The 22,788-nt window shown below is 43.7% G+C and overlaps 1 protein-coding gene across 1 annotated transcript in view; it reads left to right on the forward strand.

Moving 5' to 3' along the window:
* htr2cl1 (5-hydroxytryptamine (serotonin) receptor 2C, G protein-coupled-like 1) overlaps positions 1–22,788 on the forward strand; it is a 127,034-nt gene that overhangs the window by 51,870 nt on the left and 52,376 nt on the right. Inside the window, exon 2 of the mRNA XM_070993221.1 lies at positions 8,147–8,277. The gene's annotated coding sequence lies outside the window, so the exon portion shown is untranslated. The remainder of the gene's footprint in view (positions 1–8,146; positions 8,278–22,788) is intronic.

A 22,788-nucleotide genomic window follows, 5' to 3' on the forward strand; every position in this document is an offset into this window, starting at 1 on the left:
CTGACCGAAGCTTTTTTGACATCTTTGGTCTTTGATCCGATGGTGAGGCAGCCAGACTGTTGATGTTCAGGGCAATTAATCAGGCGTCACAGCCCCCCTCAAAGAGCTCATCAAACGGCGGGCGCCCTGGCAGGAGTTGCCATCATCGCCATTTAGAAAATCTGTCCAGCTGACTGCCGTGCTACCTGCCAGCACTGCAGGTTTCACACAGAAGATTTATATCACTCGTGGTTTTTCAGGGTGTTTTATTGTTTCATGTCTTCCTGCGGCTGCAGTCCTGCTCACCTTCAGACAAATCCCGGGGTTTGGTTGCACGCTCACACCGATCATAATACGTCTGCACGCGCCCGACGCTCACGCAGGAGACACATTCGATGAAGCCTGTTTGGTGAAACTGTTTTTACAGCAGCGTTAATGCGACGCTGACATTTTTATCACTGTGACACGGCTGCAGTGATTGTACCCAGGCTGCTCCTCTGTTTCCTCGCTGCCTGCTCAGGATGAACAGTACTCTGCTGCTGCTGTGTATATTGTGCATTTCTTCTCCTCTCATACCTTCAAATCAGAGAGGGAGTGTTTGATGTGCCTGATTGGGTGCGTTTGAGCCACAGTACAGACACTTTGGTGCATCTATACAGTGGAGGACATGCCTGTTTAACAAGTCTCTCCCCCTTGTTCCCCTCTCTCCTTTGCATTTACAATCTCTCTACCCGCTGCTCTCTTCTTCGTTTCATATTCCCTCTCTCATACACTCACACACACACGTAGCATGCTCGAATGCCCTTTCTTCTGTCATCAACTGACTCACGCCGGCGCTTTGGACTTCATATTTATGCATGTCAGTGAATGCAGCTTGAGTCACACAGACACAATCACACACACAGGCGGGTTAAAAGGGTGGAACGAGGGTCTGGGAGACGATTATCTGCATTGGTCAAGGCTCCTGAAGGTTGGCACACACACACACACACACACACACACACACACACACACACACACACACACACACACACACACACACACACACACAGATGCTGGTCTAAAGGGTGAAACAGGCAGAATATTATCTGCTTGGTCAAGGCCCGACAGCCCGACATGCAAACACACACAGGCTCGCACACACGGCGTCTCGCCGCTAATGCAATGTGTTTTGTTTTTTTTTTCATTAGGACCCAGTCGCTGGAGGCAATTACATGGGTCATCTTGGATTTTAATGGAGAAATAATGGACTTGGAGGATGGCAGATAGAGATAGAGTCAGGAGGGAGGGAGGCGAGAGAGGGGAGAGACTGTGACGAAGAGGAGTAATGGCCTCACATGAAGAAGTCACATTTGTGCTGCATGACAATTTAAAACTCAACAAAGAAGGTTGCAGGTTAGCAGCTCGGATGTTGCGCAGGCTGACGCCAACACCTAGGTAGGCAGTCCGACGGCATTATCTGAGATCATAACATTCAGTCCAGGCTTTTTGCATTGAGCCTGGTATCAATAAGCGCCTGTTGTCTTGATTATCTGCCCGTATTGTGACAGCATCCCGTTATGCAAATAAGTCATCTGGGTTTCTGGCCAGCATGTCGACACAAGTGGACATGACAGCTACTTCTGCTACTTTGCTTTTGTAGCTAAAGCTAGCAGGAAGAGGGGGAGTTAGGGGACATTGCAGACCACCTCCAGATGTGGTCTGGTTCGCCCGGCTCGTCCTGCGTGCGTGTTTCCGTATCCAGAAAGGAGATCCATGTTAACACAAGGCGCAAACGGGGTCCAACACTGACACTCGTGCCAACACACACTACAAGAAGACATTAGAGGAGGTGAGGTGAAATGAAAAAAGGTGTTAATGAATGTATGTCAGAGCTGCCGTTTAAGCCTCCAGTTACTCAGAAGGTAGATGTTCGGTGGACTCTTGAGTTGATATTGATATCCGGCGTTTGTGTAAGCGTGTAGCCTCTGTGAAGTTCACCGAAGCCAAGCCGGGATCATTTTATATTATCTGAGATGATAAATAGATTGAATTAAGTCTTTATTGACCGCGCATGCTCAGTGAAATCATTGATCTCTTTTTTCCCTGAAGCTCAGATGATCCACAGCATGCCGAATCCCGAGGGAACCCTGAAAGTGGCCTGTTTGCTTATAAAAATGATAATCTCCCGAGCTGAGCTGGCCTTTTGCTCCGCGGTGCATTTTAATACCCAGTTCAACGTCCAAATGGGCAGTGTGTGCATTGAATATCTCACGCGAGCTCTTTTCTTCCTCTTTTCTAGACCTAAGACCTCCCATATATGGTTCAACAGCACCATTATTTTTATCCACATCATAACTGTAAACCTGGATCTGCTATTTACCACATCAGATGACCATGTTAACAACAGCGCTGGATGTTTGTCGCAGTTTAATATCACAGTTTTTGACATGAAAAAATAAGGAAATACTTATATAGTGTATAACGGAGGCATTCCTGCGTATTTGAAGCCTCTTGGGGCTAAAAATTTGTATATTTACGGTCAAAAAGGACGATCTTCATATGGATTATTGTTATAATCAGGACAATAATCCATAAAGCTGAACAGGCAGTGGATGTTTGCACCACCTGTCTCTCACCTTACGACCAAGCTGTCAGTTCAGCTGACTTTTGAACACCTGTGTCGTGCATCCGCTCACACAAACTGTCACATGAGCAGTGATGGACTGTTTTCAGATCAGCTCAGAAATGGCCACTTCGCCAAGACTTTAAAACTGTGTGACTGTAATTGCTCCTATTGGCTCAGAAAATGGCAGGTCGTTAGTTGTGAGGCCGAGCTCACTCACTAATGAAGCCCTTTCTATATATTGCTTTAAGTGCTTCATATTTATGGTTGTGAAACCGGAGTTCTTTTGCTTAGTCGCCTTTTCCTTACGTCGTGCCTCGCGCTGCTCAGCGAAACTGATTTGTTTGCAGACTGACGTGGCCTGACTTCACCACAACATCTGATCTTGTAGGTTTAAATCGTGACTTAGCATTTTGGTGAAACATAGAGCACGCAAAGGTGACGTCCGGCATTGATTTGCTGAATCAAAGCTGATTGAATTTTGTCGGGTAAGCGACTGAAAGCGTTAAATTAGGTTAAAGGGGATGTCAGCAACGATTGCCAGCAAAGTAAATAATACTCCCTGTTCCTTGTGTGTGTGCATGCGTTGCCCTTGTGTATGGAGATTGTATTGATTGTGCACTGATGACTTAAACTGCATCTTTAGAGGAGAGATCCCTGAAGAGAGAGCAGTGCAATCAGCAGAAAGCTGCTCGAGTGGTTTGGATGAGTGCTGTGTGTTTTATTTTATGTGTGCTGGCTCCACCGTGTATCCTACATGTGGGCAGTAAGACATGCATCTTGTGTGTATGTGTGTGGGGGGGGGGGTCCCATCTGTTTTTCAGCCTGATTTCCGTCTCCTCTTGTCTGTCTGCTCTTGGCAACATCGGACTGTGCAGCATATCATTGCAAAACGCACCAAACTGCTTCTCTTTTGTCTCCTTCGCTCGGTCTGTCTTCTGTGTTTCCTCTCCAGCCTCTGCTCACTGTCTCTTCCATGTCTTCCTCTCCCCTCTGCAGTGCTGCAGAAGCAGAGAGATAACGTCCACAGCATCCAGCAATCTCAGACGCACGCTGACTCTGATCAACACTTCTCTTTACCTTTGGTGAAAGGCTGCAGCACTTACCAGTGGTCTCTATGCTGCGCAGCGTGACTGTATTGTTGATTTAATTGCTACAGGTGTTATACACAGGTGTTACCTCGAGATGCAGTTATGCACAAACACACTCGAGTGATGCCTGGATGGTTTAATCCCTTTAACACTGATGTTATTTCCGTGGATAAAGAATGAAGGTTGACCCTTACGATGATGAGATGGATTGCAGTGATATCTGGTGCGTTCATGTTCCCCTCAGGATGAATCCTGAACACTTCAGTGATTCACTGGAATTTCATCTTTCAGCATCATCGGGTCAAAATGAGTTTGCCCTGTGCCAAGTCAAAGATCAAATACCTGCATATTGATGATATTCCCAGCCTGCCTGTACTTTGTGTTTAAGGCTTGTTTGCAAATGTTAGCATGCTGACGCGCTGGACTGAGATGAACATGGCAGGATATTCTCATAAGGAATAAAAGGAGACGCCTTGTCACATCTAGTCCTCAGACTGCCCCTGGATTAAACAATGAATATTGCGAGGTTAAAGCTCTTAGGGTTATTTATTGAAAAGGGATCTCTCTACTTTATACATTGACTGAAAGCCGCTGCAGTTAGACGATTGCTGTATTGTCTACAATCACTGAAGCACTGAAAATCTGACACGTCAGTCAGTCTTTAGTCAGAAAAATGTATAGAAACAGGATCAAAACACTGCCTGACACCGCTTTCATCTGCATTACAAGCAGTGAGAAGGTAACCTTTAGGAAAAGCAAATGCATTTCAAGCATCACAAGCAAAAGTCTGCACGTTGGTTTCTTAGTGTGAGCCTACTGAAAATAAAGGACCAAACCGAGTTTGGGCAAAAAAGTACAAAACTGTCGTTTAATGCAAAAACACCAGAACGCTCCTTTAATTTCCTGAAAGCCACACGCAGCAGGTTATCTATTATGCATCTAATGTGACCTCAGCTTCAACTCAGGTTTCTATAATTAGATGATGTAATTTATTATAAATTAAACTATTATTTTCCTCCCAAAGGGGGCTGCAGGCCAAGTGTTTACCCCGCTGCAGCAAGTGTTCGCTTTTACCTTCAGACTGATCGCATCCCAATCATTTGCAGAAGCAAAATTAAATCAAGTTAGATAATTTCCAGATTTCCACCCTTTGGAGCCGTTACATCAGAGCCTGAGTGCTGCTTTTTGAGATCTTATGTAACAACTCTGAGGGCGTGAAAAGCTTTTTAAAGATTGAGGAAAAGCTTGTGTTGCCCGGCGGAGAGCGCACAGTGTTTACTGTTTATCATTGTTTCATCCGAGCTTTTTGATTGGTTCGCGACACGCTCCGTTCCCAAAAAGCACAGCCATGCCAGCTCTGGTGGTAACAGGGGATCTAATTAGCGAATTAGCAATTAACAGACCTTTTTACTCATATGTATTTGGAGTGAACTTTTCAGCACCCTGGCGTGTTGCTGTGTGAATGTTAAGCAGGGTGTACATCTCCCCAGACACATAAAAGTTTAAAAGTTTACTTGGAAATCCATACGAGAAGTTCTCCACTGCACCGAAATTTGACAGTGTCACTGCAATGTGTTTTATTCCAACTATCAGCTGCGGTGGCTTCAACCCTCATGCTCCTTATTTTGGCTGCTTGTGATGGTGGCTTATTGTGATAATACTCTGGGTCTGAGGTGGCTGCCGGGGGGGGATCCCAGCTGGACTCACTCAGTTTCAGCGTGGCCTTCAACAATTAGCTGAAAAAAGAAGCAGAGAGAGGGGAGGCAGGACGGAGAATCGATATATGTTGTTTTTGTAGAAATCAATACAAATATAAAGCTTTCCAGCTACATGGGACACACGCGAATGCACAAACTCCCAAATAGGACCGAGCACCAACAGAGGTTTGAGTTTTTGCAGCTTTTTTTTTCTTTAAATAATGAGACGTATGTCTTTTTGAGGTTATTAAATCCTTTGTGTGTGTGTGTGTGTGTGTGTGTGTGTGTGTGAGAGAGATTGTTTTAAAATCTGTGTAGGTGCTGGGTCAGTTTAGGACATTCAGAGCGCCCCAAACATTACGAAAGAGCTCGATCTAAACAACCACCAAACCCAAAAGTTTCTGAAGCTGTTTGAGGTTAAAGTTTATCTTGAGAGCGATTGCACCATTTACCGACAAAACCCTGGTCTACGGTCAGCGGTGCAGCGTTTTCCTGCCGTTTGAAGGGTGCATTAATCAGATCATAAGATCCTCCCACACCTGCTTCATGTCAGGGAGCTTCGGTGGAGTGCTGCTGCTCCTGCGTGTGGTGTGCGTCCACTTTGTGTAGAAACAGATCTGTTGTCTCAGCAGAAAACCGTCCACTTCTCTAACTTTACAGATCCGCTATGTGGATAGCAATGTGCCAGGTGCAGGCGCACCTTTCAGGGGAATGGGAGATGGCACTCAGACTGGTTTAATTCATGTTACAGCCAAAACACACATGATCAAAGAAGAGACTAAATACAAGCCCTTTGTGATGTTTGCCTCACCTAAAACATGGACGTTTCCTCTGTGACGTCTCGCGTGAGTTTCTGATGTGAAGCTCAGTGACAGCGACTCCAGCCGTCTCCGTCTTGGCAGTGTCTCACTCCATCAAAGTCCCAGCTAATCCAAAAATGGGCAAAGAGGTGGAGCGTGGGTGGAGCAGAGGCGGGCCGAATGAACCCAACAGTTAGCTGTCACTCAAAGCAGCCATGCCCAAAATAATGCATAACTTTAAGCCTCGATGTAATTTAAACGAGTGATTTATATGAAGAGTCACCCCCGTGCAGTCGTCATTAGCTGGGAAATAAGCTCTAGAGACCAAAGCTGTTTTTGTAGCAGGCTGTAAACATGTTTATTTCTGCTGTATAGGCGGACATTTTTTGACACGCTGTTAGATTATATTACACATATTAACAGTCAATTCAATTAACAAGCATTACGTTAACATCTCCCTTAATCACTTTGAAATGAATACGGTGCCTTGGCACGTTATTTAGATCTGTGGCTGATTTGAAACGAGCTGCTGGCCAGACTAACAAAGGCTCTCGGTGTGAAGACGCAACAAAGTTTGTGAGGCGACATGTTGGCGATGGATTACACCCTCTCAGACGCTTCTATTGCTTCCTTTGAATGCCAGGTGACTGACAGTAAGTGGAGTGTGAAATAACAAGCACACTCATAAGACAACATTCAACTCGGGGATAATGGAGTAACAATAAAACCAGCACTTTGACTAAACCAAATGAGTGCTTCATGTTTACTGTGATGGATTACTTCAGTCTGTGGGAGGCTGTTTATTGTGCTGAACAAGAATGGATGGCTGCAAATGGATTCTTCTGAAGGCAGAAAAATGAGTTGTAAATGTAAAGGAGAGGGGCAATCTACTCGACTGAAACAAGAGCACAGCACAGGCCTGACATTTTGGCGAGAGGCCGACGCAGCCTGATTCATTTTCGCCCGACAGCCAGCTAGATTTTTCAAGCAGAACGCTGCCCAGTGGCCAAAGTCGATGTTTTAATGTCAAAACCTTCGCTCATATACAAAAAGCTTTACGCAGATGCTGGTACACGTTTTCACATTAGTATAATCTGCTGCTGCTCCATTGTGAAGCATTAATCAGCAGCAGACTGGCTGTAAATGTGAAGACATAAATGTTTGTAATGTAGCTTTAATTATTAGTTAACCAAGTGTCACACAGAGAGACAAAATCTTTATATCAGCTGCTCAATAAGACAAAACTGACTTGCCTTAAAGTACCACAACCACTAAAGAACAAAAGACAAAAAAAGTGACAAAAAGAAGGAAATTTCCTCATCAGTGCTGTGTCATCTTTATCTTAATATTAAATTTGTTTGATTGTGCATTTTAAACCTGAACCCAATTTTAGCTATAACGTTTACCATCATCACTGACTTCTGTTAGTGTATTAGCATGCTAACATTTGCTAATTAGCACTAACGTGCAGCTGAGGCTGATGAAACTGTGATTTGTTTTGATATCAGTATCAATATTTAGTCATGAAGTGAAGTTTTGCAGGAATTCAAGCTTTAACCCGAAGGCGGTGCCACATAAAACCATGTGTGAGTGCTAAAGTTACTAGGATTCATCCAGAGAGGAGCAGGGGTGTGTGTGCCAAATTCAGTGACAATCCACCCACCAGATGTCAGACTATCCTAAAAAACACAAATGTCAACCTGCTGGTGGCGCTACAGGTAAAGTCAGTGGATCATTAAAGATCGTAGAGCACATCATGTGGGAACCATGAATACTTGTACAAAATTATGTGCCAACTGCCATCCAGGCAGGGATTGTTGGACTTCCTGGATTTGCATGGATTTTGGTGATTGATGAAGATGACCAAGTGTGGATATTTGCGATTTAACCAAACCGGACGCTAAATATTAGCTTGTTAGCACACCTCCGGATCCATATAGAGTTGAATTCAGGAGCTTTTTCTTTCCGTTTCAGACTGAAAAAGCAGACGTCAGATGTTGCTGAAGAAAGTCCGACCGGCGCGAACGTGGGTGCAACAGAACACCGAGGCAGCTCGTCCAAGGGGGGCTTGTTCCACATGAAGACCAAACCAGCATTCGGCAAGAGTGAGTAAAACAGTTTTCCGCACACAGCTTCTCCTTCTGAGGTAAAATTAGCTTCAGTAAGTGTACGCCTGCTCTCACACGACGACACGCCGTCCAGTGTCGAACAGTAGCCCTGAGAGCTCGGAGGAGCTGTGGGCTTGTTTCAGACCGGGAACATCAGCGTTCAGTGTTGTGTGCCACCATCTGTCCCTGAGCGGGAAAACTCCCACACAAGGGCATGAACACACACAGACACACACACACACACACACACAGGCAGACATACAGCATGTACAATGCACTCACATGCTCCCCTTCTCACACACTTCCTAAACACCCCCCCTCCAGTGGATGCTTGGTTTCCCTTCTCCTTCTCCGTCTTTTTCCAACTCTGTCTCCTCCCGGTCTCCCACTGCATCCGATGGTGTCTATTTAAGGGGATCGCACCACAAACACACACTCTCTCCTCCCTGCCTCAGCGCCTCTCTGTCCAACTTTGACACTTCATTAATTAGCTCAGTTGTTTGTGCTCCTGCTTGGGCGCGAGTTAGCCAAGTGGCTAACAAACACACACAGGTTGACAGTGCATTTCTTTGCTCCTGTGTATCTGGTCGGAGTCGTTGTGGCCTGCTAGCATCTATAGCTTGGTCTGTAACAGATTTAACCTACAGTAACTGTTTTTTGTTTGTTTGTTTTGTTTGTCTTTGATCACTTGAGAGCTGTGAGCCCAGCTGACACTTTATCACCTTTTAAACTGACTGTCTATTAGCTCTGTTTTTGGTCTCCAGCTCCTGAGGGAAATGTCTATCTCTTTAGCTGCTAAATGCTCCTCTGTGTCCTCTCTGTCTGCCGTTTGGTGGTGAGCAGTAGGTTTTTTTTGTCTGCTTCAGTGGGAAACGACACCGTGAGAGCGATGAGAATGGACCTAAGCTTGATTTGCACCCCAGAGAGCTAAATAATGACCTTAAATTCACTGCAGTAGCCTATAAAGCTCTGTAAAAGCAAGGTGAGCCGCAGGTCGTTCCCCTTCCACACTGTCACCTTGTTTTCAATGTCGTCTATTATAGAAATATTGATTATAGCCACATTAGCAACAGCTTGTCAATGAGATGTACATTTGTATTGTCTGATGCTGACAGAACAAGGTTATCGTGGATGTCGTGTCACAGCTAATGTGATAGCTTTCTCCATTTTGGGCAGTTTTCTGTTCCCTCAAAGGTCAGCACTGTTAGGGCGGTTCCGATTGGTCAGTAAACTTAGCATGTCGGCGTTCACCAAAACCAGATGTGAAAGGTCTGCATGGGTTTATTTTGAGGCAGCTGTAGGAATTATGACTCGTCCATTTAGAGCAAAGGAGTAAGAAGAGGTGTGACATTTTATAGGCCTGTATGTGGATGATATGGTGGTATATGTAGTCATACATGTCTTTTTGGGAGTCTTGTATTTCCCTTTTTCATTGTCAAATAAAGCAATTCATCTACAAATCTGCCTAACCCTACAGCCAATCCCAGGTTTATCCCAAAAACCTTACAACCTCAACCCAAAAAGCATGCCCTCAAACTGCCCCCTGAAGTGGACGAACCAGTCAAAAATGTCCTATTTCTCAAGGTGTTGCACCTTTAAAAGATGTGATATGTTTCCAGGCCAGGCAGGGTTTAAAATGGGATTCTGGGTGTTTGCTCCGTCTCCTCCTCGCTGCCTCTCGCTGTCCTAACTCTCCATGATGATGGGACATGATGTGCTGGGTCCATCTGGCTGTGATGACTATGTCCTTGTATAGATTCAAAACACACACACAAAAACACACACGCACACATGTTCTCTCTCAGGGAGGCGAAGAGAAAGGTCATGTCTCTCAAGTTAATTAGTCTCTCCAGCCTTCAGGTCTGGAGGAGCTTCCCTTTCCACTCCTCGCTTCACGTCTCCCCGTATCTCCCTCCTCCTCCTCCCTCGTTCTTCCTCTCCGCAGTCTACCGGCAGAGCGAAGAAGGTCAGATGACCTCACTTAACATTTCTTTGCATGTGTTTCTGCCATGCCTCCTCGCTTCCCTACATGCTGTACACAGAACATACACACACACATCACCGCACACACTTTGGATGTGTTCGCCGCGTCTTTGATCCTGAAGCCAGAATCAATTTGTTTTGTCAGCACAGTGGAGCTACGAAGTTTAATTACTTCTTCACTGTAGCTGGAGGGGCGAAATATGTGTGCTTGGGTGTGTTTCAGCCGGAGGGATCAGCCATAATGAAGTGTGAATACATCTGATAAAAAAGTGTGTGAGCTACCCCGAGGGACAAACACACTATTTTACCACAGATTACCTCTGTGTGAGCGTGTGTTTCAGAACGTCTTCTCTCCAAGCTGCTGATTTTGTGCACATGTGCGGAGTGCTGCGGGGTTATTTCGGACAGTTTCTATTTCATGAGGGTCATAGCCGCGATTCTAGAAATGGTGAGTCACTTCATGTAATGTTTATTCAGTTGGCCGTGCAGTTGTGCTTATATTTAAAAGGAGGCTTTGCACATTTTTTACTGCATTTCTTTCCAGGAAAACTAAAATTTGAGGGAAATAATCGACCTGTCAAATAAAGTGAAACATGTCTGATCTCCTTTTCAAAGCTCTCTCCACATGGCCAGGAATTAAACTTTCCAGCGGACTAATATCGAGTTAGTCTAGAAATTCTGGGTCTGAGTGAGTTTTTAATGTCCTCCAGGGTAGTTCTGGTTTCATGTGATGTTCAGGTACATGTTCAAGCTCCGCTCAAGGCCCGTTCAAGGTTGTTTCTTGCGTATTAATGTATTAATATAATAGATTAATGTGGCACTGGGAAGGACTGAAACGCAGAGCGATTAGGACTAGGGAGGATGTTAAAGGTAACCAAAATGAGAATTAATCACTTTATAATGCTGAGCGTTTTTATGGAAAGTAGGACATATTTGCATGCGGTTTTGTGGGTACATAAGTAAAAACTTCACAGCACTTTTCATACAAGGATTGCAAATCAAAGCGCTTTACAACAATGATATATATATGGTCCCGTCACATCATGGATCTATTTTACCACTGACCCACAGACGTCTCTTTAAACTGAAACCAGCTGCAAAACAAGGGGAAGTGTTAAGGAGGACAGAGACTCTATTGCTTTGTCTCTGACATCGTCCTCTCTGACCTCCTCATTGATTCAAACGCTGGTCATTTTTCGATTCTCGGTCCATCTTTGACGTCGACGGGGACAACTTCAGGGCTTCAGCAGCCGTCTTTACGTGTGGAGAATATATGTAAGGGTGTGCTTCTGAAGTCCATTTGAACTGACTCTCTGGGGATGTATTTGTGCTTAACGGCAGAGATTTCGTAGCAGCAGAACAGAGTGTGTCGTGTATTCCACATGATTTTATCTGAGACCATCAAAGCGTCAGGCCTTGGCTGTCAGCGGCCCCTCATAATCGTGAACTACACTCTCCTGTTGCCAGGTAACAGAGGACTTTTTTTGCCAGCCGAAACTTTTCAATTGTAATTCAGATATAAATGAAGCTATATTTATCCTCCCTGTATTATACTTTCATTTGTGTCGTCCGTCTCTCTCGATCTCTATTAGCTTGTTTGGCATTCGCCGCCATCAAGGAGCCAATTCGCTCTGTTAGCACAGAGACACTTGTGTCCTCTTCACGCACTCAGCTTAATTATGGTATGCAGCACTTGAGATAGTTTTCTATAAATTGTGCCCACTCCTGTTTAGAGCAGCATCTAATGCAGTGACACTTAATGACTGGGCCTTGACTCGACTGTCTGAGAAATGCTGACTAGTTAAAAGATTGATGTAAGTGTCTTTTTCATGCTTTGCTGTCGCCTTCGAGGCCCTCAGCTGCTCTTATATTATATTATGAGAGGACCGAGACCTTTGATGTAACTGTCCTTCAGCAGCTTTTAATGTTGTGCAACAGCCTTTTTTTTTTTCATAAATGATCCTGTTGTAATATCCACACTTGTGGTATTTTCTAGGAGTGAAGCGCCACTGCGCCCAAGTGCCAGTTCTGTTTGCAAGCATGTGGAGGTCTATCAGAGGTCACAGGGACAGGCTCACTAACTGAGGACGTCCTGTGGCTCTGGTGTGACACAAATTGTGACAGGTGTATTCCTCTGCAGCACTGAAACAGCATCCACGCTCCTATCCCAACAGGTTTATCACCTTAAAACCCACACTGGACCAGAAGTGAACTTTTATTTAGCCTTGAGTAGAGTTCTGCTTCCCGACCTCAAACCAACCGCTCCCAGCAAGTACTGGGAAAGAAGAGTCTCACCTGTGCTTTGCATTGGTCCGAGGAGTGATTGTCAGTAATGGACAAAAAAAAAGACAAATCAAAATGTGTTGCTCTCAAATTTGGCAGCAACAGCCCGTTCAGTACTGGTACGGATACTTGTCCGATCTCAGGTTTAGCTTGTTGAACATTTCCAGCCTGGAGTGAACAGTTACGCTGTCCTCTGAGCTGATGTACTCTTTGTGGCTCTGCAGCACCAACACGTTATAACACCATCCCACTAAAAGCACTAAACTTTTGTTTTAGCCAGTAGCAGCTCTTAGAGTTTCACGATGAGTCCAGGCCTGTTTTCATTGGAAGTAAATATGCAGGGCCCAGTAGAAAGAGGAAAAGCACTGTTTTGGCCTAATGAGCTAATGGTCGGGAATATAAAAAATACAAGCCTGCGTCACTGGGGTCTCAAATTTGGCTGTAACAGTCGCGTTTAGTCATGTTGAGTCTCGGACTTCCACCCCATGACAATGTCCATGCTCTATTTTTCTGTAGCGCTGTGACATATTTCTGTCTGAAATGCTGGTAATTAAGTAAATTACCGCTGTTCCGGTGTCTGCCAGTATTTCCAGCCTTGTCGGTGCACAGTCATACATTTTGCCTTGGCTGGATTTCTAAGTAACGATAACATTACAGCAATTATTTGCCACTGGTCCGAGAATAACTCTCCATCTTTAGCTCAAACGTATACGTGGCTGCACGGACACAGATTCCCATTTAGCTTGCTCATTCCTGACAGGGCTGAAACCCGAGGACAGCTACAGCACTCGCATTTTGAGAGATTTCTTCTGCTAATAACTCTTAGAGTCGGCAATCCAGTGTTAATTAGCAGCCACAACAATCACTCGGAAGAGGCCTCTGATTGGCAAAATAAAGGTAATCAGCGTGCATGGGCTTTTTGACTTTGCGACACACAGTTGACAACCCATCACCACGCCCCCCCGCTGGGTGCATAAACCCAAATTAACTCTCCTCACACCCTCTCTATTTTTATGCAGAGGGCAGGCGTGTGTCATCAAATAGCTGACACAAGTTGTGCGGTTATTCTAAGCGCACACAGTCCATTATCCTCAACAAATGTCAGGAACACAAGGTCACCTAGCAGAAGTATCTGATTGGGGAAGGAAAAACTAGAAGCTCCTGTGCACTTGAGCAAAGCACCAAAAGTCCCTTATAATTAAACGTGCTTCAGCTGCATGAATGTGAATGACTGCAGGATGGAGCAAAAGCTGCTGAGAGAAACTGCAAAGATGCCTCGATAGACGCTCACACCTTCATCTTAATATGTAGTAAACACAAAACAAAGGCTGTCTGCGTAACGTGCACATGCACATATACCCACAAAGTAATCGCTCGCCTCCAGGCTGTCTGTCAAACACCGTCTGGCTTCATAATGACATGCTAATAAGGCACTAACGACGGAGAAAAAGGCTAACAAGCTTTGCAATTAAAATGACCGAAAATTCCTCTCCTCCCCTTCGCTTCTGCCTCCCTTCCGCTCCTCCCCAGGGGGGCCCGGGTGTTTTGTCAGCCTTACTCAGTTTAAGTAGTCCTCATAATGGAGGCAGGCACATCAAGAAAGTGTCAGTTAAAGAGGCGTGTGTGCACGAGTGGGAGAAAGTGTGTCTTTTTATTTAATCTCCAATAATGTTTCTGTTTAAGAGTGGAGGGCTGTGTCAGAGCGCTGAGTGAAACTCCCCCGAGGGCTTCCCACACACACAACGCTGCGCGCACCTCCTCCTCCTCCTTCCTCTTTCTTCTCCTCTTCAAAGTCTTTTTTTTTTTCTTTTTTTGCAATAATTCAAAAGGACAAGGTCTGAAAACTCGAATCAAGCAGAGAGGGGAGGATGGAGGACGAGAGGGGAGGGAGACGGAGAGGAGATGGTCCGGTTCGAGTGGGATGAAGGAGTTTAGCGTCTCCTCGTCATTTGCATAAATTAGCGAACGCTGTTGACTGTCTGATTGATCCAAACAGCGAAGTACCCACTCAGCGGTGAATATGGACGCGAAGCCCTCGCGGTGGACTCACTTTTGTCACTGGTGTTGAGTAAAGTTTTGATCCAGAACCATGACTCAGCTGCTTTTGACCTCAGAAGAAGCTGCAGTGTCTGTTTAAAGCAACATCTGTGTGCTCTCCCAACACTCGCATTGCCTTTCTCCACCGGCAGCCCTGTTTGGCTGTATTGTCTCATCTCTGAAAGACTAAAACTAAAATCTTACAGGCTCTCGTGTTTGTCGAGCGCTGGCTTCGAATCGCTCATCCGAGGAAAACAGGCAAAGCTGTCAGGAGGAGATTTACAGCCATACGAACTCTCAGCTCTTAATCTGCCTCGCCGGCAAATTTGTCAGGGCAGCGGCCGCATTAAAAGAATCGCATTCATGAGCATTCTGCTCTTGCAGTGTTTCCAAAACTAAGTCCTGAAAAATTGTGTTTGTACAAAGTTTCTGAATCAAGTCCAAGGTCAAGAAAAACGTCTGCTGGCAGGGAAATATTTCCTCGACAACACCAATTTATAGGGTTGTAAATTCTGAAGCAACCTTGAAAATGTATTTTGCAGCTATTCATAGTCCTGATATACAGTATGCAAGCTTTCTATTTGTTTGCCTAATAATTTCTATTCCATGCTATGATTTGGTAAATAAATATTTAATCATTTGTTGGATCTTGTTGTTCATCTCAAATGCAAACAGCACAGGGGTGAAAACTCACCACCAATGCTGAGATTTGAATGTTATTTGTGGGGGGAAAAAGAAACTCCGCTGACCTCTGAACTCTATGCTGGTTGGCGTGAAAGGGCTTAAATGCTAATACGAGGCTTCAGGAGTCTGATGAGTCGAGCAGAAGACAAAGCTACAAAGCGACATACAACTACCAGGAAGAACACGCTGCCAGGAAGCACAAATAAGGAGTTTTATATCAAAATAAACCCTCAAATAAGCTCAAATAATGGCTGCATTGTGCAGTTAAATGTGCCTCTCTTTAGTCTACATGTAGACATGTAACACCGTCATACTGTCACACAAATGTAGTGCAAATTTTAACAATATTAGGAGTTGGTTTGTCCAGATTAACATCTTGTGGCACAGATCTTCCACTGCGAACGCCATTAAACCATTAGACGCACAGGGCGAAATTAGGTGATTTAATTAAAAGAGCGGAAGTCAAACCTCAAACGGAGGGATGGAAATGTAAAGAGCATGATGGAAACATGATATCCATGTTTGCTGCATGTATTAATCATTCAGATCCGAACAGACTTAGTTGCATTTTGCTTCATACATCTGTCTCATTCCAGGCGTTTACACTCAGGTGTTTATGTGCGAACTGAAAACATAACGGTTCCACACAAACATCGTGAGGAGTCTCGTGTCCCTGCATTCTGCTAAACCTTCACGTTTTCCTTTCTTCTCTGTGCTCTGAGCAGTTTTTTCAGAGGCGGCACTGCTCACCAAGGTCGTAAAGGTATTTATCTTTGCCTTCCTCTCCTCCTCTCATCATCCTCTCGTCCCCTCCCTCCTCGACGTGACAGGACCCAACACAATAAAACTTCACACGTCACTGAGTCATCAAGTGCCAGCCACACGCCGGGCATTGTGGGTGTGTGTGTGTGTGTGTGTGTGTGTGTGTGTGTGTGTGTGTGTGTGTGTGTGTGTGTGTGTGAGTGTGAGTGTGAGTGTGTATAACAGTATAAAGAGGTGGACTGAAGGTGAAGGCTCCAGCACTGTCATGCCCATCACCACACAGACGCACTTCTCTCCTCCTGTCACCTGCTACCCTTTAGATAAAAGGACGGGGGTGGGGTGGGGGTTAGGGGGGGGTCTGGGGCTCAAGCAAAACTTTATTGAGCAAAGACGTTACCAGTAAGACTCATCATACTCGGGCATGCAGCAAAGGCACCTGTTACCAACGAGCCTGTTTACCTGTGGAATGATCCAAACAGGTGTTTTTGGAGCGTTCCACATCTTTCAGTCTGTTGTTGCTCTTGTCCCAACTTGTTTAAAAGGAGTCGCTGCGTCTAATTCAGATTAAACATAAGTTTCCAAAAATCACTGAAGCTGATGAGGTTTTGATCTGAATTTCCTTTGACATTATGTAAAATAAGCTTATTTTAAGTCACTGCTGTTGTTCTCGCCTTCTTCGTCCAGCCAGTCAGTAACAAGTGAAACGCATTGTTGGACATGGATTTCATGTCATTTATTAATAAATATACATATTTATACGCATTCAAAGACGCAAGAGGCTGTGGCAAAAATAAATGTAAAGATAGCGGAGCGCAGAAAAGAGCCATGCATGAACGAAAACCAACAGCATCAGGGTGAGAATTACCAAAAGTGGATGAAGAAAACAACATTTGTCACTAATATCAGTAAACACTTTTAATATGACACAGTTTCTGTAAGAACCAAATAGAAGAAAAGAGTTGATTTTATTAATTTACGCCTTGTTTGTAAGTGATTTTATCCACATTGCTCACCTGCTCTCTCTATCTGAACTGCTCAATGGTCGTAGTAGTTTATCGACACACACTGGACGCAGTAAATTCCCCTTGGATTTAACTGCTCCAACCTTAACTCTTCCATTATCAGCGTTTTATTGGAAGCCAAAGGCTCGTCACAGCAGTAAAACTGAAGAAAACATCTGGAACGACGGCAGCAATGAAGGACGATGTGTGACAATGACAACGAAAAGCCTCCAGGCATTGTTCATTGTCTTGAAGAAATACTTGAATCAGTTCCAGCGATTCTCGACTTGAGCTGCATCGTGATGGAAAGATTTCTTCTGTTTTTTAGTTTTTTTTGTTCCTTTATTGAAACAATTGTTTATGAGCGATAATAGACACAACCAGCAGCAGCAGAGTATTCTGATCCTTCACTGTAGTAAAAGTATTAATACTGCACCAGTAAAAGTCCTCTATTTAAGAAAAAGTTTGTAAGTATAACTAGAAAAATCTGGTCAAAGTATTCAAAGTGCTCAGTGCAGAAGCAGGATTTTACTGCAGTGGAGTATTTTGAACTATTTAGGATGGGACTGTAACTATTGATCGTCTTTATTATGGATTTATCCTGCTGATTGTTTTCTCCATTGATTGATTGATCACTGAAAATGTTGAGAAACGCTCTCACAATTACCCAGAACGTTCACAATGTACGTTAAAAGTACATTGTTTTCCTATGAAATGTAGCAAAGTAGAAGTAGAAAGTTACCTCAAGTACTTTGTTACATCCTACCATTGGACAAAACGCATCATATCATGGCTGGGCGGCTCAGTCCAGTTCTGAATATTTACTTTGTTGATAGTCGAGTTGAACTTGATAGTTACTGATAAGAAATTCTGTGAAATGTGACGCGAGAGTGGAGGAGGTGAGAAAATGTGCAGCCACTCTGAAGACAACCTCTTTCGCTTCGCTGTGTTGGGAAAATACATCATTTAAATTGAACGCTTTCAACTCCAGCCGGCGTCCGTCTCGCCTCTCCGCCACTTTTCTGGAAATCAACATTACTTCTGATGTGCCCATTCAGTCTGAACAATCAGGGTGAGTCTCCTCTAATATCAGCCAAAGCTAAGAAATATGAATTGATGGATAGGAACAGACGAGGGCAGATAAGGGGCAGAAAGTACAGCAGCTGTATGACAGCGAGGAAGACCCTCATTAGAGCTAATGGATGCCTCCGAAAACTGCTCTGTAATGAACGTTTTTATTGCTTAGTCGTCCCTGTGTGACTCGTGCGTGCAATATGAACATTATGCTGGTCGTCACCCCATCCATCTCTTCTCCGTCTCTTAATTTGGTCTCTCTTGTCCTGCATGGAGGGGTCACCTCTAGCTTTTGTGTGCGTGAAACGGCATTCGGTACACTTCCTGTCTCTCGGCTGCTGCAGACTGGTGGTTGGTGCTCGGCCTGTGCAGCTGTTACTGCGTGTGCACGTGGATGAGAGAGACGCAGACTGACGGTTTGTACAGCTCATGTTTGCCAGCCATAAATCATTTGCATCCTATAATAGTGTTTGCAAGAATTTATCTACGCAAGCTGTCTCACAAATTAGCTGCTCTGCGCGTGTGTGTGTGCACATTATTGTGTGTGAATCACTGATGCGTAATCTGTTTGATGTGCTCGCTTATGGTTTCGCAGATAATGCTTTTCTCTTTTTCCCTGCACGTCTATTTCCATTATGAACAATGATTTGCGCCAAACATGTCCTCTGGTCAAATGTGTTTCCTTTGTTTTGGGTTATTGAAAGCAAAGACTTGGAAGCAGTGCTCCTGGAAGTAGTGATTTTTTTTATGGTGCAATCAAACAACTTTAAATGCATGAAGCAGTTTGAAGTCCTCAGGGTAGAAAAAATAAGACTTTCAATATTGTATTGTATTTTTTTTTATTGCTACGCTGTGGAGTTGATTATTTTTTCCCTTTTGTACAGAATAACAAACAGAATCAGTGCTACACTAGGCGAACTAAAAACTAGAAAACTGTCCAATTAATCATCTTAAACCTGCACTATATCCAACTTTATGGTCTTTCCAGACCAATTTTATGAGGGGGCCCAAGTGTGGGGGTTTAACTTTTAATATATTCTCCTTCTTGGACTCTGAGTTCGAGAATATCAGCTAATATGAGCAGTAGTTAAAATAGCAGCTTCTAGTGGGACATCACAAACTTTCGGAGGATAAAACTGACATTAAACTTTTAAGACAGCACTGATGATAAGTAAAAGTCTTAAAGTCTCCAGAAATTAAATGGAAATTTGAACTTTTGCAACTCTGTGACACCTGGGAAAACCTCATCTGCCCATAAAGATCACGGCTCAACGTGAACAAAATCTCTACAGCTACTCAATTGACTTCCAAAGTACGATCTGAATGTTTTTTAAGATAGCCGACTCAAATACAGTTAAACATATAGGGCACCAAGTTATCATTAAAAATTAGTACATACAACAATTGCAAAAAGGTAAAATCTAGTTTTAATTTAAGTTTTAATTTTATTGTGCAGTTTAACGTTTGGGTGTTTATTGTTTTTTTTATCTTGGTTCCATGTGAGAAAATGTCTCACTTTAACATGAAATAAGCTTGCATTCAATGTATTCTCTGATTATTTAAAAAATGAGCTAACAGAGCGGAACGCTGACATCATATTAGCATGACTAAGCTAGGCCTACTCGTAGTCATCATCAGCTTAAGCATGACGCTGATGTAACACTAATAGGACTAAACTACTTCCAATCCAACGTCAGTTAACAAGACATGACTAAGCTGCTTGCAGTCTAACATTAGCTTACAGGCCAGAAAGCTAATGTGATGTTAGCATTGTTAAGCTACTAGCAGTCTGCCATTGGCTAACAGGCAAGTAAGCTTACCTAACATTAGCATGAATAAGCTGCTTGCACTTTAACATCAGATAACCGCTCACAAATAAGCCATTTGTAATCTAACATTAGCTAACAGGCTAGGAAGCTAACGTGATATTAGCACTATTAAACTTCTTACAATCTACCATCAGCTAACCAGTGAGAAAGCTAACCTAATTTTAGCATGACTAAGGAATCAGCAATCTTAACAATAGGGAATGTTGAATCATGTTGCATTCTGGGTTGCCAGTAGCACCAAATGCTCAACAGCTAGCTAAGCTTTAGCAGGTTTAGCAGGTAGGGGGCTACACCATGGTGGCCAATTAAATCTCAGTGGTAGCAATCATCAAATACAATACAAATAACTATCAGAGACAAGAAACAGATTGACAGTATGTGGGAAAAAATAATCAGAATAACGAATCATTGCAGCTAGTTTTGGTTAAATTGTCTTGATTTCAGTATCTGGTCAAATCATTATCATTTCAGCTGTAATTGTGCAGCCTTGAGTCCAAGTACAAATAGTGCTTGTATGAGTGTTTGGTTGAATTATGGAGAACAGAGTGACAGTGATGTATCACAGCCGACTTGCTGTTTACTTACCTTAGGGGCATACAAACAACTGCCATAATTGACGTATTTGCATTCTTTAATCACATTGCACTCCATCTCTCTCGGTAGCTCTCCTCATTCCTCCCCTATTCAGGATCTTCGATGCGTATGACAGCATTAATAGATATATTTAAGGAGGTGAATTCCTCCAAGTCTCCCTCTCTCATTTCCAATTTAACCTTCATTCTGAGCATTTAACCGGGCAGGTCGTATTAAAAATGCCACAGTTGTGACCAATCCCTTTGTATGTGACAAGAATGCTAATTTTTAAGGGCAGGAAATTCCAGAGAAATCTCTTTCAAAAATAAAATCCTCCTCAATCTTCATTTAAAATTCTGGATCTGTGCCCTTTCTTTTTGCCTCACGACTCTCCTCTTTGCTTCTTGTCCTGCAAATTAGTAATAGATGGTTGCAGTCTGTTTTTTTTTAGACTCAGCTGACCTTTTCCTGGTCCCTTTATCCCATCTCATCTCCCCTACGACCCTAAAGACTTCTGAATTAAAGCCGAAACAAGAATAGGAATCTTTGAATATTGATGACAACTTTTTCAGTTTTTCTCAACTGCGATGACTTAAGCTTCCAAAAAAGAGGAAGTTGGCGTTAGCGGACTGCGAGGAAGACATTAAGTAAATTCACAAATGCACGCCAGGAAGACAGAGTAGGAAAAAATGTATTTACAGACTGATGGTCCAACAGTAAACACTTCTTCAGGTTGGAGTGACAGCACTCCAACTGATTGAGAAGCCAGAACCCTGCTGTGCATTTCATTTCATGGTGCATTACCCCCCACGTCTGTGCCAGTTCATGCATTGTTGTGGGTCTCTGTTTATGCGAATACAAACGTAAACCTTCGACCTTATGTTTTCCTGTTTGCACAGCATATATCATCATTCTGTGATACATTAAGGCACAAACAGACTCCTCAACAGATCGGCCTCAGATATGGGTTCGCTATTAGTATTCGACATATCCCGTGCCACACTTTGCTGTCTGGATCGCATCTTGTTGTGTCTTTCGTGCCAATAAAGGCCAATTAAATCGAATCCTCCAAGACGCAGATAAGACAGCGATGAGACCGAGCGAGGCTCAGAAACAAAGCGCTCGCTGGGAGAGAGAAAATTGAATTCATCAAAGATCACAGGGTGAGAGAAGTGACAGCTAACTGAGTTGAACTCGTGCATTTGCATTATTTGATGATTTTGAAGTTGTTGTCTAACTAATATTGGCTGGCAGAGCAGTGGTGGTGGCAGTTTGTGTGATGCAATGAGCCGAAATATTGCTTATATCAAGAATGACAGAACATCTGAGGGAATGAAAATATGCAAGTTTTGAGTGCAAGAAAAGACTGATACCAAGTAGATTAAACAGGTCGTTTGCGGCGAAGAGGAAACTTGTAAAGGCCAAGATGTAGTTGTTGATTGATTTGCTAATGAAGGAATTTAAATGAAGGTACGTTCGTGACCTTGAAATAGCAGTTTGTCAAAGTTTCTTATCACAATGTCCACTTACAGGGCTTTTCCCCAGCTTTCAGTCTCATCCTGCAGGTGCTGGATGGGGTTGAGGTCGCGTCTTTGTGCCGGCCGTTCAAGCTCCGGGAGAAGCGTCGCTTTGTGCGTGTTTTCATGTCGAAACAGGGCTCGGTCACGCTAAAGCTCCTGCTACAAAGTAAAAGGCTGCTGAAAACGAACCTGGATCAAAGGCAGAAACTGGACGGCAGGTGTCCACAAACATTTGACCAATTACACACATGCAGGGTAAACCTATCTGATGTCGGTTTTTCAGAAACTGGCGTGTGGTATGATCAAGAAAAAACGCTTCAAAGGCGAATGTTATCTCTTCGCGCCTTCATCTCTTTCGAGCTCGGCCCAAATAAGGTTGTTTGCTGCTCTCTTCCTTTCTTCCATCTGAGTCATCACCTTCTTTCATTCCTTCCCACCGTCTCCTTTCTGCTCTCTGACTTTCCATCACTGCTGATTACAGCTTGCAACCTGATTTCCACCCACCTGTGTGTGTGTGCCAGTCTGCTCTTTTAATTATGTGTTTGTTTGTATCTGTGTCCTTTTCTTCGTTTTGTGTGTGTAGAAATCCACTTTGCTGCTGGTGTGTGTGTTATTTTTCCATTATCTGATTATTTATAGCCTGATCTTTGTTTGTATATGAGTCAGCTTTGAGTGTCTGTGTGTTTCTGTCTCTGTATATTTATGTATGGTGCATTTAAGGCCCACATCCCAGCATCTTAATAACTTTCAGCATGAGGGCTC

Source organism: Chaetodon trifascialis, chromosome 23 (assembly GCF_039877785.1).
Source record: "Chaetodon trifascialis isolate fChaTrf1 chromosome 23, fChaTrf1.hap1, whole genome shotgun sequence".
Lineage (NCBI taxonomy): Eukaryota > Metazoa > Chordata > Actinopteri > Chaetodontiformes > Chaetodontidae > Chaetodon > Chaetodon trifascialis.